General features: G+C 50.6%; 64 non-coding genes across 64 annotated transcripts; all 64 read right to left on the bottom strand.

Moving 5' to 3' along the window:
- Window positions 1-210: 210 nt before the first annotated feature.
- LOC145082560 (5S ribosomal RNA) lies at window positions 211-329 on the bottom strand. The gene has a single exon (XR_013697069.1). It is a non-coding gene; the product is annotated as a 5S ribosomal RNA (ribosomal RNA).
- Window positions 330-547: 218 nt separating this feature from the next.
- Window positions 548-666, bottom strand: LOC145082559 (5S ribosomal RNA). Its single transcript, XR_013697068.1, has one exon. It is a non-coding gene; the product is annotated as a 5S ribosomal RNA (ribosomal RNA).
- A 217-nt stretch (window positions 667-883) lies between these two features.
- Window positions 884-1,002, bottom strand: LOC145082558 (5S ribosomal RNA). Its single transcript, XR_013697067.1, has one exon. It is a non-coding gene; the product is annotated as a 5S ribosomal RNA (ribosomal RNA).
- A 218-nt stretch (window positions 1,003-1,220) lies between these two features.
- On the bottom strand, window positions 1,221-1,339 carry LOC145082557 (5S ribosomal RNA). The gene has a single exon (XR_013697066.1). It is a non-coding gene; the product is annotated as a 5S ribosomal RNA (ribosomal RNA).
- A 217-nt stretch (window positions 1,340-1,556) lies between these two features.
- LOC145083293 (5S ribosomal RNA) lies at window positions 1,557-1,675 on the bottom strand. Its single transcript, XR_013697770.1, has one exon. It is a non-coding gene; the product is annotated as a 5S ribosomal RNA (ribosomal RNA).
- Window positions 1,676-1,892: 217 nt separating this feature from the next.
- On the bottom strand, window positions 1,893-2,011 carry LOC145082817 (5S ribosomal RNA). The gene has a single exon (XR_013697321.1). It is a non-coding gene; the product is annotated as a 5S ribosomal RNA (ribosomal RNA).
- Window positions 2,012-2,229: 218 nt separating this feature from the next.
- LOC145082555 (5S ribosomal RNA) lies at window positions 2,230-2,348 on the bottom strand. The gene has a single exon (XR_013697063.1). It is a non-coding gene; the product is annotated as a 5S ribosomal RNA (ribosomal RNA).
- A 217-nt stretch (window positions 2,349-2,565) lies between these two features.
- On the bottom strand, window positions 2,566-2,684 carry LOC145083292 (5S ribosomal RNA). Its single transcript, XR_013697769.1, has one exon. It is a non-coding gene; the product is annotated as a 5S ribosomal RNA (ribosomal RNA).
- A 218-nt stretch (window positions 2,685-2,902) lies between these two features.
- On the bottom strand, window positions 2,903-3,021 carry LOC145085096 (5S ribosomal RNA). Its single transcript, XR_013699510.1, has one exon. It is a non-coding gene; the product is annotated as a 5S ribosomal RNA (ribosomal RNA).
- A 218-nt stretch (window positions 3,022-3,239) lies between these two features.
- LOC145084937 (5S ribosomal RNA) lies at window positions 3,240-3,358 on the bottom strand. Its single transcript, XR_013699359.1, has one exon. It is a non-coding gene; the product is annotated as a 5S ribosomal RNA (ribosomal RNA).
- A 218-nt stretch (window positions 3,359-3,576) lies between these two features.
- LOC145083291 (5S ribosomal RNA) lies at window positions 3,577-3,695 on the bottom strand. Its single transcript, XR_013697768.1, has one exon. It is a non-coding gene; the product is annotated as a 5S ribosomal RNA (ribosomal RNA).
- A 217-nt stretch (window positions 3,696-3,912) lies between these two features.
- Window positions 3,913-4,031, bottom strand: LOC145084786 (5S ribosomal RNA). Its single transcript, XR_013699216.1, has one exon. It is a non-coding gene; the product is annotated as a 5S ribosomal RNA (ribosomal RNA).
- Window positions 4,032-4,249: 218 nt separating this feature from the next.
- LOC145085338 (5S ribosomal RNA) lies at window positions 4,250-4,368 on the bottom strand. Its single transcript, XR_013699741.1, has one exon. It is a non-coding gene; the product is annotated as a 5S ribosomal RNA (ribosomal RNA).
- A 218-nt stretch (window positions 4,369-4,586) lies between these two features.
- On the bottom strand, window positions 4,587-4,705 carry LOC145082554 (5S ribosomal RNA). The gene has a single exon (XR_013697062.1). It is a non-coding gene; the product is annotated as a 5S ribosomal RNA (ribosomal RNA).
- A 218-nt stretch (window positions 4,706-4,923) lies between these two features.
- Window positions 4,924-5,042, bottom strand: LOC145082553 (5S ribosomal RNA). The gene has a single exon (XR_013697061.1). It is a non-coding gene; the product is annotated as a 5S ribosomal RNA (ribosomal RNA).
- A 219-nt stretch (window positions 5,043-5,261) lies between these two features.
- LOC145083403 (5S ribosomal RNA) lies at window positions 5,262-5,380 on the bottom strand. The gene has a single exon (XR_013697882.1). It is a non-coding gene; the product is annotated as a 5S ribosomal RNA (ribosomal RNA).
- A 218-nt stretch (window positions 5,381-5,598) lies between these two features.
- Window positions 5,599-5,717, bottom strand: LOC145082552 (5S ribosomal RNA). The gene has a single exon (XR_013697060.1). It is a non-coding gene; the product is annotated as a 5S ribosomal RNA (ribosomal RNA).
- Window positions 5,718-5,935: 218 nt separating this feature from the next.
- LOC145082550 (5S ribosomal RNA) lies at window positions 5,936-6,054 on the bottom strand. The gene has a single exon (XR_013697059.1). It is a non-coding gene; the product is annotated as a 5S ribosomal RNA (ribosomal RNA).
- Window positions 6,055-6,272: 218 nt separating this feature from the next.
- LOC145082549 (5S ribosomal RNA) lies at window positions 6,273-6,391 on the bottom strand. Its single transcript, XR_013697058.1, has one exon. It is a non-coding gene; the product is annotated as a 5S ribosomal RNA (ribosomal RNA).
- A 218-nt stretch (window positions 6,392-6,609) lies between these two features.
- On the bottom strand, window positions 6,610-6,728 carry LOC145082548 (5S ribosomal RNA). The gene has a single exon (XR_013697057.1). It is a non-coding gene; the product is annotated as a 5S ribosomal RNA (ribosomal RNA).
- A 217-nt stretch (window positions 6,729-6,945) lies between these two features.
- LOC145082547 (5S ribosomal RNA) lies at window positions 6,946-7,064 on the bottom strand. Its single transcript, XR_013697056.1, has one exon. It is a non-coding gene; the product is annotated as a 5S ribosomal RNA (ribosomal RNA).
- A 218-nt stretch (window positions 7,065-7,282) lies between these two features.
- On the bottom strand, window positions 7,283-7,401 carry LOC145084785 (5S ribosomal RNA). The gene has a single exon (XR_013699215.1). It is a non-coding gene; the product is annotated as a 5S ribosomal RNA (ribosomal RNA).
- Window positions 7,402-7,619: 218 nt separating this feature from the next.
- Window positions 7,620-7,738, bottom strand: LOC145082546 (5S ribosomal RNA). Its single transcript, XR_013697055.1, has one exon. It is a non-coding gene; the product is annotated as a 5S ribosomal RNA (ribosomal RNA).
- Window positions 7,739-7,956: 218 nt separating this feature from the next.
- On the bottom strand, window positions 7,957-8,075 carry LOC145082545 (5S ribosomal RNA). Its single transcript, XR_013697054.1, has one exon. It is a non-coding gene; the product is annotated as a 5S ribosomal RNA (ribosomal RNA).
- Window positions 8,076-8,293: 218 nt separating this feature from the next.
- Window positions 8,294-8,412, bottom strand: LOC145083402 (5S ribosomal RNA). The gene has a single exon (XR_013697881.1). It is a non-coding gene; the product is annotated as a 5S ribosomal RNA (ribosomal RNA).
- A 218-nt stretch (window positions 8,413-8,630) lies between these two features.
- On the bottom strand, window positions 8,631-8,749 carry LOC145082543 (5S ribosomal RNA). The gene has a single exon (XR_013697052.1). It is a non-coding gene; the product is annotated as a 5S ribosomal RNA (ribosomal RNA).
- A 219-nt stretch (window positions 8,750-8,968) lies between these two features.
- On the bottom strand, window positions 8,969-9,087 carry LOC145082542 (5S ribosomal RNA). Its single transcript, XR_013697051.1, has one exon. It is a non-coding gene; the product is annotated as a 5S ribosomal RNA (ribosomal RNA).
- A 219-nt stretch (window positions 9,088-9,306) lies between these two features.
- LOC145082541 (5S ribosomal RNA) lies at window positions 9,307-9,425 on the bottom strand. The gene has a single exon (XR_013697050.1). It is a non-coding gene; the product is annotated as a 5S ribosomal RNA (ribosomal RNA).
- Window positions 9,426-9,643: 218 nt separating this feature from the next.
- Window positions 9,644-9,762, bottom strand: LOC145082540 (5S ribosomal RNA). The gene has a single exon (XR_013697049.1). It is a non-coding gene; the product is annotated as a 5S ribosomal RNA (ribosomal RNA).
- A 217-nt stretch (window positions 9,763-9,979) lies between these two features.
- On the bottom strand, window positions 9,980-10,098 carry LOC145082539 (5S ribosomal RNA). The gene has a single exon (XR_013697048.1). It is a non-coding gene; the product is annotated as a 5S ribosomal RNA (ribosomal RNA).
- Window positions 10,099-10,316: 218 nt separating this feature from the next.
- On the bottom strand, window positions 10,317-10,435 carry LOC145084784 (5S ribosomal RNA). Its single transcript, XR_013699214.1, has one exon. It is a non-coding gene; the product is annotated as a 5S ribosomal RNA (ribosomal RNA).
- A 218-nt stretch (window positions 10,436-10,653) lies between these two features.
- LOC145082538 (5S ribosomal RNA) lies at window positions 10,654-10,772 on the bottom strand. The gene has a single exon (XR_013697047.1). It is a non-coding gene; the product is annotated as a 5S ribosomal RNA (ribosomal RNA).
- A 218-nt stretch (window positions 10,773-10,990) lies between these two features.
- Window positions 10,991-11,109, bottom strand: LOC145083401 (5S ribosomal RNA). The gene has a single exon (XR_013697880.1). It is a non-coding gene; the product is annotated as a 5S ribosomal RNA (ribosomal RNA).
- Window positions 11,110-11,327: 218 nt separating this feature from the next.
- LOC145082537 (5S ribosomal RNA) lies at window positions 11,328-11,446 on the bottom strand. The gene has a single exon (XR_013697046.1). It is a non-coding gene; the product is annotated as a 5S ribosomal RNA (ribosomal RNA).
- A 219-nt stretch (window positions 11,447-11,665) lies between these two features.
- LOC145082536 (5S ribosomal RNA) lies at window positions 11,666-11,784 on the bottom strand. Its single transcript, XR_013697045.1, has one exon. It is a non-coding gene; the product is annotated as a 5S ribosomal RNA (ribosomal RNA).
- Window positions 11,785-12,002: 218 nt separating this feature from the next.
- LOC145084783 (5S ribosomal RNA) lies at window positions 12,003-12,121 on the bottom strand. Its single transcript, XR_013699213.1, has one exon. It is a non-coding gene; the product is annotated as a 5S ribosomal RNA (ribosomal RNA).
- A 218-nt stretch (window positions 12,122-12,339) lies between these two features.
- LOC145082534 (5S ribosomal RNA) lies at window positions 12,340-12,458 on the bottom strand. Its single transcript, XR_013697044.1, has one exon. It is a non-coding gene; the product is annotated as a 5S ribosomal RNA (ribosomal RNA).
- Window positions 12,459-12,675: 217 nt separating this feature from the next.
- On the bottom strand, window positions 12,676-12,794 carry LOC145083400 (5S ribosomal RNA). The gene has a single exon (XR_013697879.1). It is a non-coding gene; the product is annotated as a 5S ribosomal RNA (ribosomal RNA).
- Window positions 12,795-13,011: 217 nt separating this feature from the next.
- On the bottom strand, window positions 13,012-13,130 carry LOC145084576 (5S ribosomal RNA). Its single transcript, XR_013699017.1, has one exon. It is a non-coding gene; the product is annotated as a 5S ribosomal RNA (ribosomal RNA).
- A 217-nt stretch (window positions 13,131-13,347) lies between these two features.
- On the bottom strand, window positions 13,348-13,466 carry LOC145082533 (5S ribosomal RNA). Its single transcript, XR_013697043.1, has one exon. It is a non-coding gene; the product is annotated as a 5S ribosomal RNA (ribosomal RNA).
- A 219-nt stretch (window positions 13,467-13,685) lies between these two features.
- LOC145082531 (5S ribosomal RNA) lies at window positions 13,686-13,804 on the bottom strand. Its single transcript, XR_013697041.1, has one exon. It is a non-coding gene; the product is annotated as a 5S ribosomal RNA (ribosomal RNA).
- A 217-nt stretch (window positions 13,805-14,021) lies between these two features.
- LOC145083399 (5S ribosomal RNA) lies at window positions 14,022-14,140 on the bottom strand. Its single transcript, XR_013697878.1, has one exon. It is a non-coding gene; the product is annotated as a 5S ribosomal RNA (ribosomal RNA).
- Window positions 14,141-14,358: 218 nt separating this feature from the next.
- On the bottom strand, window positions 14,359-14,477 carry LOC145082530 (5S ribosomal RNA). The gene has a single exon (XR_013697040.1). It is a non-coding gene; the product is annotated as a 5S ribosomal RNA (ribosomal RNA).
- Window positions 14,478-14,695: 218 nt separating this feature from the next.
- On the bottom strand, window positions 14,696-14,814 carry LOC145083922 (5S ribosomal RNA). The gene has a single exon (XR_013698384.1). It is a non-coding gene; the product is annotated as a 5S ribosomal RNA (ribosomal RNA).
- Window positions 14,815-15,031: 217 nt separating this feature from the next.
- LOC145082529 (5S ribosomal RNA) lies at window positions 15,032-15,150 on the bottom strand. The gene has a single exon (XR_013697038.1). It is a non-coding gene; the product is annotated as a 5S ribosomal RNA (ribosomal RNA).
- Window positions 15,151-15,369: 219 nt separating this feature from the next.
- On the bottom strand, window positions 15,370-15,488 carry LOC145082528 (5S ribosomal RNA). The gene has a single exon (XR_013697037.1). It is a non-coding gene; the product is annotated as a 5S ribosomal RNA (ribosomal RNA).
- Window positions 15,489-15,706: 218 nt separating this feature from the next.
- Window positions 15,707-15,825, bottom strand: LOC145082527 (5S ribosomal RNA). Its single transcript, XR_013697036.1, has one exon. It is a non-coding gene; the product is annotated as a 5S ribosomal RNA (ribosomal RNA).
- A 216-nt stretch (window positions 15,826-16,041) lies between these two features.
- Window positions 16,042-16,160, bottom strand: LOC145082526 (5S ribosomal RNA). Its single transcript, XR_013697035.1, has one exon. It is a non-coding gene; the product is annotated as a 5S ribosomal RNA (ribosomal RNA).
- A 218-nt stretch (window positions 16,161-16,378) lies between these two features.
- LOC145082525 (5S ribosomal RNA) lies at window positions 16,379-16,497 on the bottom strand. Its single transcript, XR_013697034.1, has one exon. It is a non-coding gene; the product is annotated as a 5S ribosomal RNA (ribosomal RNA).
- A 218-nt stretch (window positions 16,498-16,715) lies between these two features.
- LOC145082523 (5S ribosomal RNA) lies at window positions 16,716-16,834 on the bottom strand. The gene has a single exon (XR_013697033.1). It is a non-coding gene; the product is annotated as a 5S ribosomal RNA (ribosomal RNA).
- A 217-nt stretch (window positions 16,835-17,051) lies between these two features.
- LOC145082522 (5S ribosomal RNA) lies at window positions 17,052-17,170 on the bottom strand. Its single transcript, XR_013697032.1, has one exon. It is a non-coding gene; the product is annotated as a 5S ribosomal RNA (ribosomal RNA).
- A 218-nt stretch (window positions 17,171-17,388) lies between these two features.
- On the bottom strand, window positions 17,389-17,507 carry LOC145082521 (5S ribosomal RNA). The gene has a single exon (XR_013697031.1). It is a non-coding gene; the product is annotated as a 5S ribosomal RNA (ribosomal RNA).
- A 218-nt stretch (window positions 17,508-17,725) lies between these two features.
- Window positions 17,726-17,844, bottom strand: LOC145082519 (5S ribosomal RNA). The gene has a single exon (XR_013697029.1). It is a non-coding gene; the product is annotated as a 5S ribosomal RNA (ribosomal RNA).
- Window positions 17,845-18,062: 218 nt separating this feature from the next.
- LOC145082518 (5S ribosomal RNA) lies at window positions 18,063-18,181 on the bottom strand. Its single transcript, XR_013697028.1, has one exon. It is a non-coding gene; the product is annotated as a 5S ribosomal RNA (ribosomal RNA).
- A 218-nt stretch (window positions 18,182-18,399) lies between these two features.
- LOC145083921 (5S ribosomal RNA) lies at window positions 18,400-18,518 on the bottom strand. Its single transcript, XR_013698383.1, has one exon. It is a non-coding gene; the product is annotated as a 5S ribosomal RNA (ribosomal RNA).
- Window positions 18,519-18,735: 217 nt separating this feature from the next.
- Window positions 18,736-18,854, bottom strand: LOC145082517 (5S ribosomal RNA). Its single transcript, XR_013697027.1, has one exon. It is a non-coding gene; the product is annotated as a 5S ribosomal RNA (ribosomal RNA).
- A 219-nt stretch (window positions 18,855-19,073) lies between these two features.
- On the bottom strand, window positions 19,074-19,192 carry LOC145082516 (5S ribosomal RNA). Its single transcript, XR_013697026.1, has one exon. It is a non-coding gene; the product is annotated as a 5S ribosomal RNA (ribosomal RNA).
- A 218-nt stretch (window positions 19,193-19,410) lies between these two features.
- On the bottom strand, window positions 19,411-19,529 carry LOC145082515 (5S ribosomal RNA). The gene has a single exon (XR_013697025.1). It is a non-coding gene; the product is annotated as a 5S ribosomal RNA (ribosomal RNA).
- A 216-nt stretch (window positions 19,530-19,745) lies between these two features.
- LOC145082514 (5S ribosomal RNA) lies at window positions 19,746-19,864 on the bottom strand. The gene has a single exon (XR_013697024.1). It is a non-coding gene; the product is annotated as a 5S ribosomal RNA (ribosomal RNA).
- Window positions 19,865-20,082: 218 nt separating this feature from the next.
- On the bottom strand, window positions 20,083-20,201 carry LOC145082512 (5S ribosomal RNA). Its single transcript, XR_013697023.1, has one exon. It is a non-coding gene; the product is annotated as a 5S ribosomal RNA (ribosomal RNA).
- A 218-nt stretch (window positions 20,202-20,419) lies between these two features.
- On the bottom strand, window positions 20,420-20,538 carry LOC145082511 (5S ribosomal RNA). The gene has a single exon (XR_013697022.1). It is a non-coding gene; the product is annotated as a 5S ribosomal RNA (ribosomal RNA).
- Window positions 20,539-20,756: 218 nt separating this feature from the next.
- On the bottom strand, window positions 20,757-20,875 carry LOC145082510 (5S ribosomal RNA). Its single transcript, XR_013697021.1, has one exon. It is a non-coding gene; the product is annotated as a 5S ribosomal RNA (ribosomal RNA).
- Window positions 20,876-21,093: 218 nt separating this feature from the next.
- LOC145082509 (5S ribosomal RNA) lies at window positions 21,094-21,212 on the bottom strand. The gene has a single exon (XR_013697020.1). It is a non-coding gene; the product is annotated as a 5S ribosomal RNA (ribosomal RNA).
- A 217-nt stretch (window positions 21,213-21,429) lies between these two features.
- Window positions 21,430-21,548, bottom strand: LOC145082506 (5S ribosomal RNA). The gene has a single exon (XR_013697018.1). It is a non-coding gene; the product is annotated as a 5S ribosomal RNA (ribosomal RNA).
- Window positions 21,549-21,619: the final 71 nt, after the last annotated feature.

Below are 21,619 nucleotides of genomic sequence, written 5' to 3'. Positions count from 1 at the left end.
ATCCATGCTTATTGTTTTTATGTCTTACAAGACGCAGAACGTCGTTTGCTTTCGTACGCGAGGCGTGGGACCCACGTGAGGGATCGGCTCCGTTCGGGAAACGCGGAAACAATCAACGATGAACCGGATGCCGCCCGAGCATAGACATAGCAAGAAAGAAAAAAAAAACGCACCTAAAACCTAAAAAAACGCAAACGGGCAACGAAAAAGGGGGTGCAACACGAGGACTTCCCAGGGGGTCACCCATCCTAGTACTACTCTCGCCCAAGCACGCTTAACTGCGGAGTTCTGATGGGATCCGGTGCATTAGTGCTGGTATGATCGCACCCGAAATACTATCCATGCTTATTGTTTTTATGTCTTACAAGACGCAGAACGTCGTTTGCTTTCGTACGCGAGGCGTGGGACCCACGTGAGGGATCGGCTCCGTTCGGGAAACGCGGAAACAATCAACGATGAACCGGATGCCGCCCGAGCATAGACATAGCAAGAAAGAAAAAAAAAACGCACCTAAAACCTAAAAAAACGCAAACGGGCAACGAAAAAGGGGGTGCAACACGAGGACTTCCCAGGGGGTCACCCATCCTAGTACTACTCTCGCCCAAGCACGCTTAACTGCGGAGTTCTGATGGGATCCGGTGCATTAGTGCTGGTATGATCGCACCCGAAATACTATCCATGCTTATTGTTTTTATGTCTTACAAGACGCAGAACGTCGTTTGCTTTCGTACGCGAGGCGTGGGACCCACGTGAGGGATCGGCTCCGTTCGGGAAACGCGGAAACAATCAACGATGAACCGGATGCCGCCCGAGCATAGACATAGCAAGAAAGAAAAAAAAACGCACCTAAAACCTAAAAAAACGCAAACGGGCAACGAAAAAGGGGGTGCAACACGAGGACTTCCCAGGGGGTCACCCATCCTAGTACTACTCTCGCCCAAGCACGCTTAACTGCGGAGTTCTGATGGGATCCGGTGCATTAGTGCTGGTATGATCGCACCCGAAATACTATCCATGCTTATTGTTTTTATGTCTTACAAGACGCAGAACGTCGTTTGCTTTCGTACGCGAGGCGTGGGACCCACGTGAGGGATCGGCTCCGTTCGGGAAACGCGGAAACAATCAACGATGAACCGGATGCCGCCCGAGCATAGACATAGCAAGAAAGAAAAAAAAAACGCACCTAAAACCTAAAAAAACGCAAACGGGCAACGAAAAAGGGGGTGCAACACGAGGACTTCCCAGGGGGTCACCCATCCTAGTACTACTCTCGCCCAAGCACGCTTAACTGCGGAGTTCTGATGGGATCCGGTGCATTAGTGCTGGTATGATCGCACCCGAAATACTATCCATGCTTATTGTTTTTATGTCTTACAAGACGCAGAACGTCGTTTGCTTTCGTACGCGAGGCGTGGGACCCACGTGAGGGATCGGCTCCGTTCGGGAAACGCGGAAACAATCAACGATGAACCGGATGCCGCCCGAGCATAGACATAGCAAGAAAGAAAAAAAAACGCACCTAAAACCTAAAAAAACGCAAACGGGCAACGAAAAAGGGGGTGCAACACGAGGACTTCCCAGGGGGTCACCCATCCTAGTACTACTCTCGCCCAAGCACGCTTAACTGCGGAGTTCTGATGGGATCCGGTGCATTGGTGCTGGTATGATCGCACCCGAAATACTATCCATGCTTATTGTTTTTATGTCTTACAAGACGCAGAACGTCGTTTGCTTTCGTACGCGAGGCGAGGGACCCACGTGAGGGATCGGCTCCGTTCGGGAAACGCGGAAACAATCAACGATGAACCGGATGCCGCCTGAGGATAGACATAGCAAGAAAGAAAAAAAAACGCATCTAAAACCTAAAAAAACGCAAACGGGCAACGAAAAAGGGGGTGCAACACGAGGACTTCCCAGGGGGTCACCCATCCTAGTACTACTCTCGCCCAAGCACGCTTAACTACGGAGTTCTGATGGGATCCGGTGCATTAGTGCTGGTATGATCGCACCCGAAATACTATCCATGCTTATTGTTTTTATGTCTTACAAGACGCAGAACGTCGTTTGCTTTCGTACGCGAGGCGTGGGACCCACGTGAGGGATCGGCTCCGTTCGGGAAACGCGGAAACAATCAACGATGAACCGGATGCCGCCCGAGCATAGACATAGCAAGAAAGAAAAAAAAAACGCACCTAAAACCTAAAAAAACGCAAACGGGCAACGAAAAAGGGGGTGCAACACGAGGACTTCCCAGGGGGTCACCCATCCTAGTACTACTCTCGCCCAAGCACGCTTAACTGCGGAGTTCTGATGGGATCCGGTGCATTAGTGCTGGTATGATCGCACCCGAAATACTATCCATGCTTATTGTTTTTATGTCTTACAAGACGCAGAACGTCGTTTGCTTTCGTACGCGAGGCGTGGGACCCACGTGAGGGATCGGCTCCGTTCGGGAAACGCGGAAACAATCAACGATGAACCGGATGCCGCCCGAGCATAGACATAGCAAGAAAGAAAAAAAAACGCACCTAAAACCTAAAAAAACGCAAACGGGCAACGAAAAAGGGGGTGCAACACGAGGACTTCCCAGGGGGTCACCCATCCTAGTACTACTCTCGCCCAAGCACGCTTAACTGCGGAGTTCTGATGGGATCCGGTGCATTGGTGCTGGTATGATCGCACCCGAAATACTATCCATGCTTATTGTTTTTATGTCTTACAAGACGCAGAACGTCGTTTGCTTTCGTACGCGAGGCGAGGGACCCACGTGAGGGATCGGCTCCGTTCGGGAAACGCGGAAACAATCAACGATGAACCGGATGCCGCCTGAGGATAGACATAGCAAGAAAGAAAAAAAAAACGCATCTAAAACCTAAAAAAACGCAAACGGGCAACGAAAAAGGGGGTGCAACACGAGGACTTCCCAGGGGGTCACCCATCCTAGTACTACTCTCGCCCAAGCACGCTTAACTACGGAGTTCTGATGAGATCCGGTGCATTAGTGATGGTATGATCGCACCCGAAATACTATCCATGCTTATTGTTTTTATGTCTTACAAGACGCAGAACGTCGTTTGCTTTCGTACGCGAGGCGTGGGACCCACGTGAGGGATCGGCTCCGTTCGGGAAACGCGGAAACAATCAACGATGAACCGGATGCCGCCCGAGCATAGACATAGCAAGAAAGAAAAAAAAAACGCACCTAAAACCTAAAAAAACGCAAACGGGCAACGAAAAAGGGGGTGCAACACGAGGACTTCCCAGGGGGTCACCCATCCTAGTACTACTCTCGCCCAAGCACGCTTAACTGCGTAGTTCTGATGGGATCCGGTGCATTAGTGCTGGTATGATCGCACCCCAAATACTATCCATGCTTATTGTTTTTATGTCTTACAAGACGCAGAACGTCGTTTGCTTTCGTACGCGAGGCGTGGGACCCACGTGAGGGATCGGCTCCGTTCGGGAAACGCGGAAACAATCAACGATGAACCGGATGCCGCCCGAGCATAGACATAGCAAGAAAGAAAAAAAAAACGCACCTAAAACCTAAAAAAACGCAAACGGGCAACGAAAAAGGGGGTGCAACACGAGGACTTCCCAGGGGGTCACCCATCCTAGTACTACTCTCGCCCAAGCACGCTTAACTGCGGAGTTCTGATGGGATCCGGTGCATTGGTGCTGGTATGATCGCACCCGAAATACTATCCATGCTTATTGTTTTTATGTCTTACAAGACGCAGAACGTCGTTTGCTTTCGTACGCGAGGCGTGGGACCCACGTGAGGGATCGGCTCCGTTCGGGAAACGCGGAAACAATCAACGATGAACCGGATGCCGCCCGAGCATAGACATAGCAAGAAAGAAAAAAAAACGCACCTAAAACCTAAAAAAACGCAAACGGGCAACGAAAAAGGGGGTGCAACACGAGGACTTCCCAGGGGGTCACCCATCCTAGTACTACTCTCGCCCAAGCACGCTTAACTGCGGAGTTCTGATGGGATCCGGTGCATTAGTGATGGTATGATCGCACCCGAAATACTATCCATGCTTATTGTTTTTATGTCTTACAAGACGCAGAACGTCGTTTGCTTTCGTACGCGAGGCGTGGGACCCACGTGAGGGATCAACTCCGTTCGGGAAACGCGGAAACAATCAACGATGAACCGGATGCCGCCCGAGCATAGACATAGCAAGAAAGAAAAAAAAAACGCACCTAAAACCTAAAAAAACGCAAACGGGCAACGAAAAAGGGGGTGCAACACGAGGACTTCCCAGGGGGTCACCCATCCTAGTACTACTCTCGCCCAAGCACGCTTAACTGCGGAGTTCTGATGGGATCCGGTGCATTAGTGATGGTATGATCGCACCGGAAATACTATCCATGCTTATTGTTTTTATGTCTTACAAGACGCAGAACGTCGTTTGCTTTCGTACGCGAGGCGTGGGACCCACGTGAGGGATCAACTCCGTTCGGGAAACGCGGAAACAATCAACGATGAACCGGATGCCGCCCGAGCATAGACATAGCAAGAAAGAAAAAAAAAACGCACCTAAAACCTAAAAAAATGCAAACGGGCAACGAAAAAGGGGGTGCAACACGAGGACTTCCCAGGGGGTCACCCATCCTAGTACTACTCTCGCCCAAGCACGCTTAACTGCGGAGTTCTGATGGGATCCGGTGCATTAGTGCTGGTATGATCGCACCCGAAATACTATCCATGCTTATTGTTTTTATGTCTTACAAGACGCAGAACGTCGTTTGCTTTCGTACGCGAGGCGTGGGACCCACGTGAGGGATCGGCTCCGTTCGGGAAACGCGGAAAGAATCAACGATGAACCGGATGCCGCTCGAGCATAGACATAGCAAGAAAGAAAAAAAAAACGCACCTAAAACCTAAAAAAACGCAAACGGGCAACGAAAAAGGGGGTGCAACACGAGGACTTCCCAGGGGGTCACCCATCCTAGTACTACTCTCGCCCAAGCACGCTTAACTGCGGAGTTCTGATGGGATCCGGTGCATTAGTGCTGGTATGATCGCACCCGAAATACTATCCATGCTTATTGTTTTTATTTCTTACAAGACGCAGAACGTCGTTTGCTTTCGTACGCGAGGCGTGGGACCCACGTGAGGGATCGGCTCCGTTCGGGAAACGCGGAAAGAATCAACGATGAACCGGATGCCGCCCGAGGATAGACATAGCAAGAAAGAAAAAAAAAAACGCACCTAAAACCTAAAAAAACGCAAACGGGCAACGAAAAAGGGGGTGCAACACGAGGACTTCCCAGGGGGTCACCCATCCTAGTACTCCTCTCGCCCAAGCACGCTTAACTGCGGAGTTCTGATGGGATCCGGTGCATTAGTGCTGGTATGATCGCACCCGAAATACTATCCATGCTTATTGTTTTTATGTCTTACAAGACGCAGAACGTCGTTTGCTTTCGAACGCGAGGCGTGGGACCCACGTGAGGGATCGGCTCCGTTCGGGAAACGCGGAAACAATCAACGATGAACCGGATGCCGCCCGAGCATAGACATAGCAAGAAAGAAAAAAAAAACGCACCTAAAACCTAAAAAAACGCAAACGGGCAACGAAAAAGGGGGTGCAACACGAGGACTTCCCAGGGGGTCACCCATCCTAGTACTACTCTCGCCCAAGCACGCTTAACTGCGGAGTTCTGATGGGATCCGGTGCATTAGTGCTGGTATGATCGCACCCGAAATACTATCCATGCTTATTGTTTTTATGTCTTACAAGACGCAGAACGTCGTTTGCTTTCGTACGCGAGGCGTGGGACCCACGTGAGGGATCGGCTCCGTTCGGGAAACGCGGAAACAATCAACGATGAACCGGATGCCGCCCGAGCATAGACATAGCAAGAAAGAAAAAAAAAACGCACCTAAAACCTAAAAAAACGCAAACGGGCAACGAAAAAGGGGGTGCAACACGAGGACTTCCCAGGGGGTCACCCATCCTAGTACTACTCTCGCCCAAGCACGCTTAACTGCGGAGTTCTGATGGGATCCGGTGCATTAGTGCTGGTATGATCGCACCCGAAATACTATCCATGCTTATTGTTTTTATGTCTTACAAGACGCAGAACGTCGTTTGCTTTCGTACGCGAGGCGTGGGACCCACGTGAGGGATCGGCTCCGTTCGGGAAACGCGGAAACAATCAACGATGAACCGGATGCTGCTCGAGCATAGACATAGCAAGAAAGAAAAAAAAAACGCACCTAAAACCTAAAAAAACGCAAACGGGCAACGAAAAAGGGGGTGCAACACGAGGACTTCCCAGGGGGTCACCCATCCTAGTACTACTCTCGCCCAAGCACGCTTAACTGCGGAGTTCTGATGGGATCCGGTGCATTAGTGCTGGTATGATCGCACCCGAAATACTATCCATGCTTATTGTTTTTATGTCTTACAAGACGCAGAACGTCGTTTGCTTTCGTACGCGAGGCGTGGGACCCACGTGAGGGATCGGCTCCGTTCGGGAAACGCGGAAACAATCAACGATGAACCGGATGCCGCCCGAGCATAGACATAGCAAGAAAGAAAAAAAAAACGCACCTAAAACCTAAAAAAACGCAAACGGGCAACGAAAAAGGGGGTGCAACACGAGGACTTCCCAGGGGGTCACCCATCCTAGTACTACTCTCGCCCAAGCACGCTTAACTGCGGAGTTCTGATGGGATCCGGTGCATTAGTGCTGGTATGATCGCACCCGAAGTACTATCCATGCTTATTGTTTTTATGTCTTACAAGACGCAGAACGTCGTTTGCTTTCGTACGCGAGGCGTGGGACCCACGTGAGGGATCGGCTCCGTTCGGGAAACGCGGAAACAATCAACGATGAACCGGATGCCGCCCGAGCATAGACATAGCAAGAAAGGAAAAAAAACGCACCTAAAACCTAAAAAAACGCAAACGGGCAACGAAAAAGGGGGTGCAACACGAGGACTTCCCAGGGGGTCACCCATCCTAGTACTACTCTCGCCCAAGCACGCTTAACTGCGGAGTTCTGATGGGATCCGGTGCATTAGTGCTGGTATGATCGCACCCGAAATACTATCCATGCTTATTGTTTTTATGTCTTACAAGACGCAGAACGTCGTTTGCTTTCGTACGCGAGGCGTGGGACCCACGTGAGGGATCGGCTCCGTTCGGGAAACGCGGAAACAATCAACGATGAACCGGATGCCGCCCGAGCATAGACATAGCAAGAAAGAAAAAAAAAACGCACCTAAAACCTAAAAAAACGCAAACGGGCAACGAAAAAGGGGGTGCAACACGAGGACTTCCCAGGGGGTCACCCATCCTAGTACTACTCTCGCCCAAGCACGCTTAACTGCGGAGTTCTGATGGGATCCGGTGCATTAGTGATGGTATGATCGCACCCGAAATACTATCCATGCTTATTGTTTTTATGTCTTACAAGACGCAGAACGTCGTTTGCTTTCGTACGCGAGGCGTGGGACCAACGTGAGGGATCGGCTCCGTTCGGGAAACGCGGAAACAATCAACGATGAACCGGATGCCGCCCGAGCATAGACATAGCAAGAAAGAAAAAAAAAACGCACCTAAAACCTAAAAAAACGCAAACGGGCAACGAAAAAGGGGGTGCAACACGAGGACTTCCCAGGGGGTCACCCATCCTAGTACTACTCTCGCCCAAGCACGCTTAACTGCGGAGTTCTGATGGGATCCGGTGCATTAGTGCTGGTATGATCGCACCCGAAATACTATCCATGCTTATTGTTTTTATGTCTTACAAGACGCAGAACGTCGTTTGCTTTCGTACGCGAGGCGTGGGACCCACGTGAGGGATCGGCTCCGTTCGGGAAACGCGGAAACAATCAACGATGAACCGGATGCCGCTCGAGCATAGACATAGCAAGAAAGAAAAAAAAAACGCACCTAAAACCTAAAAAAACGCAAACGGGCAACGAAAAAGGGGGTGCAACACGAGGACTTCCCAGGGGGTCACCCATCCTAGTACTACTCTCGCCCAAGCACGCTTAACTGCGGAGTTCTGATGGGATCCGGTGCATTAGTGCTGGTATGATCGCACCCGAAATACTATCCATGCTTATTGTTTTTATTTCTTACAAGACGCAGAACGTCGTTTGCTTTCGTACGCGAGGCGTGGGACCCACGTGAGGGATCGGCTCCGTTCGGGAAACGCGGAAACAATCAACGATGAACCGGATGCCGCCCGAGGATAGACATAGCAAGAAAGAAAAAAAAAACGCACCTAAAACCTAAAAAAACGCAAACGGGCAACGAAAAAGGGGGTGCAACACGAGGACTTCCCAGGGGGTCACCCATCCTAGTACTCCTCTCGCCCAAGCACGCTTAACTGCGGAGTTCTGATGGGATCCGGTGCATTAGTGCTGGTATGATCGCACCCGAAATACTATCCATGCTTATTGTTTTTATGTCTTACAAGACGCAGAACGTCGTTTGCTTTCGAACGCGAGGCGTGGGACCCACGTGAGGGATCGGCTCCGTTCGGGAAACGCGGAAACAATCAACGATGAACCGGATGCCGCCCGAGCATAGACATAGCAAGAAAGAAAAAAAAAACGCACCTAAAACCTAAAAAAACGCAAACGGGCAACGAAAAAGGGGGTGCAACACGAGGACTTCCCAGGGGGTCACCCATCCTAGTACTACTCTCGCCCAAGCACGCTTAACTGCGGAGTTCTGATGGGATCCGGTGCATTAGTGCTGGTATGATCGCACCCGAAATACTATCCATGCTTATTGTTTTTATGTCTTACAAGACGCAGAACGTCGTTTGCTTTCGTACGCGAGGCGTGGGACCCACGTGAGGGATCGGCTCCGTTCGGGAAACGCGGAAAGAATCAACGATGAACCGGATGCCGCTCGAGCATAGACATAGCAAGAAAGAAAAAAAAAAACGCACCTAAAACCTAAAAAAACGCAAACGGGCAACGAAAAAGGGGGTGCAACACGAGGACTTCCCAGGGGGTCACCCATCCTAGTACTACTCTCGCCCAAGCACGCTTAACTGCGGAGTTCTGATGGGATCCGGTGCATTAGTGCTGGTATGATCGCACCCGAAATACTATCCATGCTTATTGTTTTTATGTCTTACAAGACGCAGAACGTCGTTTGCTTTCGTACGCGAGGCGTGGGACCCACGTGAGGGATCGGCTCCGTTCGGGAAACGCGGAAACAATCAACGATGAACCGGATGCCGCTCGAGCATAGACATAGCAAGAAAGAAAAAAAAAAACGCACCTAAAACCTAAAAAAACGCAAACGGGCAACGAAAAAGGGGGTGCAACACGAGGACTTCCCAGGGGGTCACCCATCCTAGTACTACTCTCGCCCAAGCACGCTTAACTGCGGAGTTCTGATGGGATCCGGTGCATTAGTGCTGGTATGATCGCACCCGAAATACTATCCATGCTTATTGTTTTTATGTCTTACAAGACGCAGAACGTCGTTTGCTTTCGTACGCGAGGCGTGGGACCCACGTGAGGGATCGGCTCCGTTCGGGAAACGCGGAAACAATCAACGATGAACCGGATGCCGCCCGAGCATAGACATAGCAAGAAAGAAAAAAAAAACGCACCTAAAACCTAAAAAAACGCAAACGGGCAACGAAAAAGGGGGTGCAACACGAGGACTTCCCAGGGGGTCACCCATCCTAGTACTACTCTCGCCCAAGCACGCTTAACTGCGGAGTTCTGATGGGATCCGGTGCATTAGTGCTGGTATGATCGCACCCGAAATACTATCCATGCTTATTGTTTTTATGTCTTACAAGACGCAGAACGTCGTTTGCTTTCGTACGCGAGGCGTGGGACCCACGTGAGGGATCGGCTCCGTTCGGGAAACGCGGAAACAATCAACGATGAACCGGATGCCGCCCGAGCATAGACATAGCAAGAAAGAAAAAAAAACGCACCTAAAACCTAAAAAAACGCAAACGGGCAACGAAAAAGGGGGTGCAACACGAGGACTTCCCAGGGGGTCACCCATCCTAGTACTACTCTCGCCCAAGCACGCTTAACTGCGGAGTTCTGATGGGATCCGGTGCATTAGTGCTGGTATGATCGCACCCGAAATACTATCCATGCTTATTGTTTTTATGTCTTACAAGACGCAGAACGTCGTTTGCTTTCGTACGCGAGGCGTGGGACCCACGTGAGGGATCGGCTCCGTTCGGGAAACGCGGAAACAATCAACGATGAACCGGATGCCGCCCGAGCATAGACATAGCAAGAAAGAAAAAAAAAACGCACCTAAAACCTAAAAAAACGCAAACGGGCAACGAAAAAGGGGGTGCAACACGAGGACTTCCCAGGGGGTCACCCATCCTAGTACTACTCTCGCCCAAGCACGCTTAACTGCGGAGTTCTGATGGGATCCGGTGCATTAGTGATGGTATGATCGCACCCGAAATACTATCCATGCTTATTGTTTTTATGTCTTACAAGACGCAGAACGTCGTTTGCTTTCGTACGCGAGGCGTGGGACCAACGTGAGGGATCGGCTCCGTTCGGGAAACGCGGAAACAATCAACGATGAACCGGATGCCGCCCGAGCATAGACATAGCAAGAAAGAAAAAAAAAACGCACCTAAAACCTAAAAAAACGCAAACGGGCAACGAAAAAGGGGGTGCAACACGAGGACTTCCCAGGGGGTCACCCATCCTAGTACTACTCTCGCCCAAGCACGCTTAACTGCGGAGTTCTGATGGGATCCGGTGCATTAGTGCTGGTATGATCGCACCCGAAATACTATCCATGCTTATTGTTTTTATGTCTTACAAGACGCAGAACGTCGTTTGCTTTCGTACGCGAGGCGTGGGACCCACGTGAGGGATCGGCTCCGTTCGGGAAACGCGGAAAGAATCAACGATGAACCGGATGCCGCCCGAGGATAGACATAGCAAGAAAGAAAAAAAAAACGCACCTAAAACCTAAAAAAACGCAAACGGGCAACGAAAAAGGGGGTGCAACACGAGGACTTCCCAGGGGGTCACCCATCCTAGTACTCCTCTCGCCCAAGCACGCTTAACTGCGGAGTTCTGATGGGATCCGGTGCATTAGTGCTGGTATGATCGCACCCGAAATACTATCCATGCTTATTGTTTTTATGTCTTACAAGACGCAGAACGTCGTTTGCTTTCGAACGCGAGGCGTGGGACCCACGTGAGGGATCGGCTCCGTTCGGGAAACGCGGAAACAATCAACGATGAACCGGATGCCGCCCGAGCATAGACATAGCAAGAAACAAAAAAAAAACGCACCTAAAACCTAAAAAAACGCAAACGGGCAACGAAAAAGGGGGTGCAACACGAGGACTTCCCAGGGGGTCACCCATCCTAGTACTACTCTCGCCCAAGCACGCTTAACTGCGGAGTTCTGATGGGATCCGGTGCATTAGTGCTGGTATGATCGCACCCGAAATACTATCCATGCTTATTGTTTTTATGTCTTACAAGACGCAGAACGTCGTTTGCTTTCGTACGCGAGGCGTGGGACCCACGTGAGGGATCGGCTCCGTTCGGGAAACGCGGAAACAATCAACGATGAACCGGATGTCGCCCGAGCATAGACATAGCAAGAAAGAAAAAAAAAAACGCACCTAAAACCTAAAAAAACGCAAACGGGCAACGAAAAAGGGGGTGCAACACGAGGACTTCCCAGGGGGTCACCCATCCTAGTACTACTCTCGCCCAAGCACGCTTAACTGCGGAGTTCTGATGGGATCCGGTGCATTAGTGCTGGTATGATCGCACCCGAAATACTATCCATGCTTATTGTTTTTATGTCTTACAAGACGCAGAACGTCGTTTGCTTTCGTACGCGAGGCGTGGGACCCACGTGAGGGATCGGCTCCGTTCGGGAAACGCGGAAACAATCAACGATGAACCGGATGCCGCCCGAGCATAGACATAGCAAGAAAGAAAAAAAAAACGCACCTAAAACCTAAAAAAACGCAAACGGGCAACGAAAAAGGGGGTGCAACACGAGGACTTCCCAGGGGGTCACCCATCCTAGTACTACTCTCGCCCAAGCACGCTTAACTGCGGAGTTCTGATGGGATCCGGTGCATTAGTGATGGTATGATCGCACCCGAAATACTATCCATGCTTATTGTTTTTATGTCTTACAAGACGCAGAACGTCGTTTGCTTTCGTACGCGAGGCGTGGGACCCACGTGAGGGATCGGCTCCGTTCGGGAAACGCGGAAACAATCAACGATGAACCGGATGCCGCCCGAGCATAGACATAGCAAGAAAGAAAAAAAAAACGCACCTAAAACCTAAAAAAACGCAAACGGGCAACGAAAAAGGGGGTGCAACACGAGGACTTCCCAGGGGGTCACCCATCCTAGTACTACTCTCGCCCAAGCACGCTTAACTGCGGAGTTCTGATGGGATCCGGTGCATTAGTGCTGGTATGATCGCACCCGAAATACTATCCATGCTTATTGTTTTTATTTCTTACAAGACGCAGAACGTCGTTTGCTTTCGTACGCGAGGCGTGGGACCCACGTGAGGGATCGGCTCCGTTCGGGAAACGCGGAAACAATCAACGATGAACCGGATGCCGCCCGAGGATAGACATAGCAAGAAAGAAAAAAAAACGCACCTAAAACCTAAAAAAACGCAAACGGGCAACGAAAAAGGGGGTGCAACACGAGGACTTCCCAGGGGGTCACCCATCCTAGTACTCCTCTCGCCCAAGCACGCTTAACTGCGGAGTTCTGATGGGATCCGGTGCATTAGTGCTGGTATGATCGCACCCGAAATACTATCCATGCTTATTGTTTTTATGTCTTACAAGACGCAGAACGTCGTTTGCTTTCGAACGCGAGGCGTGGGACCCACGTGAGGGATCGGCTCCGTTCGGGAAACGCGGAAACAATCAACGATGAACCGGATGCCGCCCGAGCATAGACATAGCAAGAAAGAAAAAAAAACGCACCTAAAACCTAAAAAAACGCAAACGGGCAACGAAAAAGGGGGTGCAACACGAGGACTTCCCAGGGGGTCACCCATCCTAGTACTACTCTCGCCTAAGCACGCTTAACTGCGGAGTTCTGATGGGATCCGGTGCATTAGTGCTGGTATGATCGCACCCGAAATACTATCCATGCTTATTGTTTTTATGTCTTACAAGACGCAGAACGTCGTTTGCTTTCGTACGCGAGGCGTGGGACCCACGTGAGGGATCGGCTCCGTTCGGGAAACGCGGAAACAATCAACGATGAACCGGATGCCGCCCGAGCATAGACATAGCAAGAAAGAAAAAAAAACGCACCTAAAACCTAAAAAAACGCAAACGGGCAACGAAAAAGGGGGTGCAACACGAGGACTTCCCAGGGGGTCACCCATCCTAGTACTACTCTCGCCCAAGCACGCTTAACTGCGGAGTTCTGATGGGATCCGGTGCATTAGTGCTGGTATGATCGCACCCGAAATACTATCCATGCTTATTGTTTTTATGTCTTACAAGACGCAGAACGTCGTTTGCTTTCGTACGCGAGGCGTGGGACCCACGTGAGGGATCGGCTCCGTTCGGGAAACGCGGAAACAATCAACGATGAACCGGATGCCGCCCGAGCATAGACATAGCAAGAAAGAAAAAAAAAAACGCACCTAAAACCTAAAAAAACGCAAACGGGCAACGAAAAAGGGGGTGCAACACGAGGACTTCCCAGGGGGTCACCCATCCTAGTACTACTCTCGCCCAAGCACGCTTAACTGCGGAGTTCTGATGGGATCCGGTGCATTAGTGCTGGTATGATCGCACCCGAAATACTATCCATGCTTATTGTTTTTATTTCTTACAAGACGCAGAACGTCGTTTGCTTTCGTACGCGAGGCGTGGGACCCACGTGAGGGATCGGCTCCGTTCGGGAAACGCGGAAACAATCAACGATGAACCGGATGCCGCCCGAGGATAGACATAGCAAGAAAGAAAAAAAAACGCACCTAAAACCTAAAAAAACGCAAACGGGCAACGAAAAAGGGGGTGCAACACGAGGACTTCCCAGGGGGTCACCCATCCTAGTACTCCTCTCGCCCAAGCACGCTTAACTGCGGAGTTCTGATGGGATCCGGTGCATTAGTGCTGGTATGATCGCACCCGAAATACTATCCATGCTTATTGTTTTTATGTCTTACAAGACGCAGAACGTCGTTTGCTTTCGAACGCGAGGCGTGGGACCCACGTGAGGGATCGGCTCCGTTCGGGAAACGCGGAAACAATCAACGATGAACCGGATGCCGCCCGAGCATAGACATAGCAAGAAAGAAAAAAAAAACGCACCTAAAACCTAAAAAAACGCAAACGGGCAACGAAAAAGGGGGTGCAACACGAGGACTTCCCAGGGGGTCACCCATCCTAGTACTACTCTCGCCCAAGCACGCTTAACTGCGGAGTTCTGATGGGATCCGGTGCATTAGTGCTGGTATGATCGCACCCGAAATACTATCCATGCTTATTGTTTTTATGTCTTACAAGACGCAGAACGTCGTTTGCTTTCGAACGCGAGGCGTGGGACCCACGTGAGGGATCGGCTCCGTTCGGGAAACGCGGAAACAATCAACGATGAACCGGATGCCGCCCGAGCATAGACATAGCAAGAAAGAAAAAAAAAACGCACCTAAAACCTAAAAAAACGCAAACGGGCAACGAAAAAGGGGGTGCAACACGAGGACTTCCCAGGGGGTCACCCATCCTAGTACTACTCTCGCCCAAGCACGCTTAACTGCGGAGTTCTGATGGGATCCGGTGCATTAGTGCTGGTATGATCGCACGCGAAATACTATCCATGCTTATTGTTTTTACGTCTTACAAGACACAGAACGTCGTTTGCTTTCGTACGCGAGGCGTGGGACCCACGTGAGGGATCGGCTCCGTTCGGGAAACGCGGAAACAATCAACGATGAACCGGATGCCGCCCGAGCATAGACATAGCAAGAAAGAAAAAAAAACGCACCTAAAACCTAAAAAAACGCAAACGGGCAACGAAAAAGGGGGTGCAACACGAGGACTTCCCAGGGGGTCACCCATCCTAGTACTACTCTCGCCCAAGCACGCTTAACTGCGGAGTTCTGATGGGATCCGGTGCATTAGTGCTGGTATGATCGCACCCGAAATACTATCCATGCTTATTGTTTTTATGTCTTACAAGACGCAGAACGTCGTTTGCTTTCGAACGCGAGGCGTCGGACCCACGTGAGGGATCGGCTCCGTTCGGGAAACGCGGAAACAATCAACGATGAACCGGATGCCGCCCGAGCATAGACATAGCAAGAAAGAAAAAAAAAAACGCACCTAAAACCTAAAAAAACGCAAACGGGCAACGAAAAAGGGGGTGCAACACGAGGACTTCCCAGGGGGTCACCCATCCTAGTACTACTCTCGCCCAAGCACGCTTAACTGCGGAGTTCTGATGGGATCCGGTGCATTAGTGCTGGTATGATCGCACCCGAAATACTATCCATGCTTATTGTTTTTATGTCTTACAAGACGCAGAACGTCGTTTGCTTTCGTACGCGAGGCGTGGGACCCACGTGAGGGATCGGCTCCGTTCGGGAAACGCGGAAACAATCAACGATGAACCGGATGCCGCCCGAGCATAGACATAGCAAGAAAGAAAAAAAAAACGCACCTAAAACCTAAAAAAACGCAAACGGGCAACGAAAAAGGGGGTGCAACACGAGGACTTCCCAGGGGGTCACCCATCCTAGTACTACTCTCGCCCAAGCACGCTTAACTGCGGAGTTCTGATGGGATCCGGTGCATTAGTGCTGGTATGATCGCACCCGAAATACTATCCATGCTTATTGTTTTTATGTCTTACAAGACGCAGAACGTCGTTTGCTTTCGTACGCGAGGCGTGGGACCCACGTGAGGGATCGGCTCCGTTCGGGAAACGCGGAAACAATCAACGATGAACCGGATGCCGCCCGAGCATAGACATAGCAAGAAAGAAAAAAAAACGCACCTAAAACCTAAAAAAACGCAAACGGGCAACGAAAAAGGGGTGCAACACGAGGACTTCCCAGGGGGTCACCCATCCTAGTACTACTCTCGCCCAAGCACGCTTAACTGCGGAGTTCTGATGGGATCCGGTGCATTAGTGCTGGTATGATCGCACCCGAAATACTATCCATGCTTATTGTTTTTATGTCTTACAAGACGCAGAACGTCGTTTGCTTTCGAACGCGAGGCGTGGGACCCACGTGAGGGATCGGCTCCGTTCGGGAAACGCGGAAACAATCAACGATGAACCGGATGCCGCCCGAGCATAGACATAGCAAGAAAGAAAAAAAAAACGCACCTAAAACCTAAAAAAACGCAAACGGGCAACGAAAAAGGGGGTGCAACACGAGGACTTCCCAGGGGGTCACCCATCCTAGTACTACTCTCGCCCAAGCACGCTTAACTGCGGAGTTCTGATGGGATCCGGTGCATTAGTGCTGGTATGATCGCACCCGAAATACTATCCATGCTTATTGTTTTTATGTCTTACAAGACGCAGAACGTCGTTTGCTTTCGAACGCGAGGCGTGGGACCCACGTGAGGGATCGGCTCCGTTCGGGAAACGCGGAAACAATCAACGATGAACCGGATGCCGCCCGAGCATAGACATAGCAAGAAAGAAAAAAAAAACGCACCTAAAACCTAAAAAAACGCAAACGGGCAACGAAAAAGGGGGTGCAACACGAGGACTTCCCAGGGGGTCACCCATCCTAGTACTACTCTCGCCCAAGCACGCTTAACTGCGGAGTTCTGATGGGATCCGGTGCATTAGTGCTGGTATGATCGCACCCGAAATACTATCCATGCTTATTGTTTTTATGTCTTACAAGACGCAGAACGTCGTTTGCTTTCGTACGCGAGGCGTGGGACCCACGTGAGGGATCGGCTCCGTTCGGGAAACGCGGAAACAATCAACGATGAACCGGATGCCGCCCGAGCATAAACATAGCAAGAAAGAAAAAAAAACGCACCTAAAACCTAAAAAAACGCAAACGGGCAACGAAAAAGGGGGTGCAACACGAGGACTTCCCAGGGGGTCACCCATCCTAGTACTACTCTCGCCCAAGCACGCTTAACTGCGGAGTTCTGATGGGATCCGGTGCATTAGTGCTGGTATGATCGCACCCGAAATACTATCCATGCTTATTGTTTTTATGTCTTACAAGACGCAGAACGTCGTTTGCTTTCGTACGCGAGGCGTGGGACCCACGTGAGGGATCGGCTCCGTTCGGGAAACGCGGAAACAATCAACGATGAACCGGATGCCGCCCGAGGATAGACATAGCAAGAAAGAAAAAAAAAACGCACCTAAAACCTAAAAAAACGCAAACGGGCAACGAAAAAGGGGGTGCAACACGAGGACTTCCCAGGGGGTCACCCATCCTAGTACTACTCTCGCCCAAGCACGCTTAACTGCGGAGTTCTGATGGGATCCGGTGCATTAGTGCTGGTATGATCGCACCCGAAATACTATCCATGCTTATTGTTTTTATGTCTTACAAGACGCAGAACGTCGTTTGCTTTCGAACGCGAGGCGTGGGACCCACGTGAGGGATCGGCTCCGTTCGGGAAACGCGGAAACAATCAACGATGAACCGGATGCCGCCCGAGCATAGACATAGCAAGAAAGAAAAAAAAAACGCACCTAAAACCTAAAAAAACGCAAACGGGCAACGAAAAAGGGGGTGCAACACGAGGACTTCCCAGGGGGTCACCCATCCTAGTACTACTCTCGCCCAAGCACGCTTAACTGCGGAGTTCTGATGGGATCCGGTGCATTAGTGCTGGTATGATCGCACCCGAAATACTATCCATGCTTATTGTTTTTATGTCTTACAAGACGCAGAACGTCGTTTGCTTTCGAACGCGAGGCGTGGGACCCACGTGAGGGATCGGCTCCGTTCGGGAAACGCGGAAACAATCAACGATGAACCGGATGCCGCCCGAGCATAGACATAGCAAGAAAGAAAAAAAAAACGCACCTAAAACCTAAAAAAACGCAAACGGGCAACGAAAAAGGGGGTGCAACACGAGGACTTCCCAGGGGGTCACCCATCCTAGTACTACTCTCGCCCAAGCACGCTTAACTGCGGAGTTCTGATGGGATCCGGTGCATTAGTGCTGGTATGATCGCACCCGAAATACTATCCATGCTTATTGTTTTTATGTCTTACAAGACGCAGAACGTCGTTTGCTTTCGAACGCGAGGCGTGGGACCCACGTGAGGGATCGGCTCCGTTCGGGAAACGCGGAAACAATCAACGATGAACCGGATGCCGCCCGAGCATAGACATAGCAAGAAAGAAAAAAAAAACGCACCTAAAACCTAAAAAAACGCAAACGGGCAACGAAAAAGGGGGTGCAACACGAGGACTTCCCAGGGGGTCACCCATCCTAGTACTACTCTCGCCCAAGCACGCTTAACTGCGGAGTTCTGATGGGATCCGGTGCATTAGTGCTGGTATGATCGCACGCGAAATACTATCCATGCTTATTGTTTTTACGTCTTACAAGACACAGAACGTCGTTTGCTTTCGTACGCGAGGCGTGGGACCCACGTGAGGGATCGGCTCCGTTCGGGAAACGCGGAAACAATCAACGATGAACCGGATGCCGCCCGAGCATAGACATAGCAAGAAAGAAAAAAAAACGCACCTAAAACCTAAAAAAACGCAAACGGGCAACGAAAAAGGGGGTGCAACACGAGGACTTCCCAGGGGGTCACCCATCCTAGTACTACTCTCGCCCAAGCACGCTTAACTGCGGAGTTCTGATGGGATCCGGTGCATTAGTGCTGGTATGATCGCACCCGAAATACTATCCATGCTTATTGTTTTTATGTCTTACAAGACGCAGAACGTCGTTTGCTTTCGAACGCGAGGCGTCGGACCCACGTGAGGGATCGGCTCCGTTCGGGAAACGCGGAAACAATCAACGATGAACCGGATGCCGCCCGAGCATAGACATAGCAAGAAAGAAAAAAAAAAACGCACCTAAAACCTAAAAAAACGCAAACGGGCAACGAAAAAGGGGGTGCAACACGAGGACTTCCCAGGGGGTCACCCATCCTAGTACTACTCTCGCCCAAGCACGCTTAACTGCGGAGTTCTGATGGGATCCGGTGCATTAGTGCTGGTATGATCGCACCCGAAATACTATCCATGCTTATTGTTTTTATGTCTTACAAGACGCAGAACGTCGTTTGCTTTCGTACGCGAGGCGTGGGACCCACGTGAGGGATCGGCTCCGTTCGGGAAACGCGGAAACAATCAACGATGAACCGGATGCCGCCCGAGCATAGACATAGCAAGAAAGAAAAAAAAAACGCACCTAAAACCTAAAAAAACGCAAACGGGCAACGAAAAAGGGGGTGCAACACGAGGACTTCCCAGGGGGTCACCCATCCTAGTACTACTCTCGCCCAAGCACGCTTAACTGCGGAGTTCTGATGGGATCCGGTGCATTAGTGCTGGTATGATCGCACCCGAAATACTATCCATGCTTATTGTTTTTATGTCTTACAAGACGCAGAACGTCGTTTGCTTTCGTACGCGAGGCGTGGGACCCACGTGAGGGATCGGCTCCGTTCGGGAAACGCGGAAACAATCAACGATGAACCGGATGCCGCCCGAGCATAGACATAGCAAGAAAGAAAAAAAAACGCACCTAAAACCTAAAAAAACGCAAACGGGCAACGAAAAAGGGGTGCAACACGAGGACTTCCCAGGGGGTCACCCATCCTAGTACTACTCTCGCCCAAGCACGCTTAACTGCGGAGTTCTGATGGGATCCGGTGCATTAGTGCTGGTATGATCGCACCCGAAATACTATCCATGCTTATTGTTTTTATGTCTTACAAGACGCAGAACGTCGTTTGCTTTCGAACGCGAGGCGTGGGACCCACGTGAGGGATCGGCTCCGTTCGGGAAACGCGGAAAAAATCAACGATGAACCGGATGCCGCCCGAGCATAGACATAGCAAGAAAGAAAAAAAAAACGCACCTAAAACCTAAAAAAACGCAAACGGGCAACGAAAAAGGGGGTGCAACACGAGGACTTCCCAGGGGGTCACCCATCCTAGTACTACTCTCGCCCAAGCACGCTTAACTGCGGAGTTCTGATGGGATCCGGTGCATTAGTGCTGGTATGATCGCACCCGAAATACTATCCATGCTTATTGTTTTTATGTCTTACAAGACGCAGAACGTCGTTTGCTTTCGAACGCGAGGCGTGGGACCCACGTGAGGGATCGGCTCCGTTCGGGAAACGCGGAAACAATCAACGATGAACCGGATGCCGCCCGAGCATAGACATAGCAAGAAAGAAAAAAAAAACGCACCTAAAACCTAAAAAAACGCAAACGGGCAACGAAAAAGGGGGTGCAACACGAGGACTTCCCAGGGGGTCACCCATCCTAGTACTACTCTCGCCCAAGCACGCTTAACTGCGGAGTTCTGATGGGATCCGGTGCATTAGTGCTGGTATGATCGCACCCGAAATACTATCCATGCTTATTGTTTTTATGTCTTACAAGACGCAGAACGTCGTTTGCTTTCGAACGCGAGGCGTGGGACCCACGTGAGGGATCGGCTCCGTTCGGGAAACGCGGAAACAATCAACGATGAACCGGATGCCGCCCGAGCATAGACATAGCAAGAAAGAAAAAAAAAACGCACCTAAAACCTAAAAAAACGCAAACGGGCAACGAAAAAGGGGGTGCAACACGAGGACTTCCCAGGGGGTCACCCATCCTAGTACTACTCTCGCCCAAGCACGCTTAACTGCGGAGTTCTGATGGGATCCGGTGCATTAGTGCTGGTATGATCGCACCCGAAATACTATCCATGCTTATTGTTTTTATGTCTTACAAGACGCAGAACGTCGTTTGCTTTCGAACGCGAGGCGTGGGACCCACGTGAGGGATCGGCTCCGTTCGGGAAACGCGGAAACAATCAACGATGAACCGGATGCCGCCCGAGCATAGACATAGCAAGAAAGAAAAAAAAAACGCACCTAAAACCTAAAAAAACGCAAACGGGCAACGAAAAAGGGGGTGCAACACGAGGACTTCCCAGGGGGTCACCCATCCTAGTACTACTCTCGCCCAAGCACGCTTAACTGCGGAGTTCTGATGGGATCCGGTGCATTAGTGCTGGTATGATCGCACCCGAAATACTATCCATGCTTATTGTTTTTATGTCTTACAAGACGCAGAACGTCGTTTGCTTTCGTACGCGAGGCGTGGGACCCACGTGAGGGATCGGCTCCGTTCGGGAAACGCGGAAACAATCAACGATGAACCGGATGCCGCCCGAGCATAGACATAGCAAGAAAGAAAAAAAAACGCACCTAAAACCTAAAAAAACGCAAACGGGCAACGAAAAAGGGGGTGCAACACGAGGACTTCCCAGGGGGTCACCCATCCTAGTACTACTCTCGCCCAAGCACGCTTAACTGCGGAGTTCTGATGGGATCCGGTGCATTAGTGCTGGTATGATCGCACCCGAAATACTATCCATGCTTATTGTTTTTATGTCTTACAAGACGCAGAACGTCGTTTGCTTTCGTACGCGAGG

This window comes from Lactuca serriola, chromosome 1 (genome assembly GCF_051521515.1).
Source record: "Lactuca serriola cultivar US96UC23 chromosome 1, Lser_US96UC23_V15, whole genome shotgun sequence".
NCBI classification, from domain to species: Eukaryota; Viridiplantae; Streptophyta; class Magnoliopsida; order Asterales; family Asteraceae; genus Lactuca; species Lactuca serriola.
The sequence above is the reverse complement of the archived record's forward strand: the minus strand, read 5'-3'. Positions and strand labels throughout refer to the sequence as shown.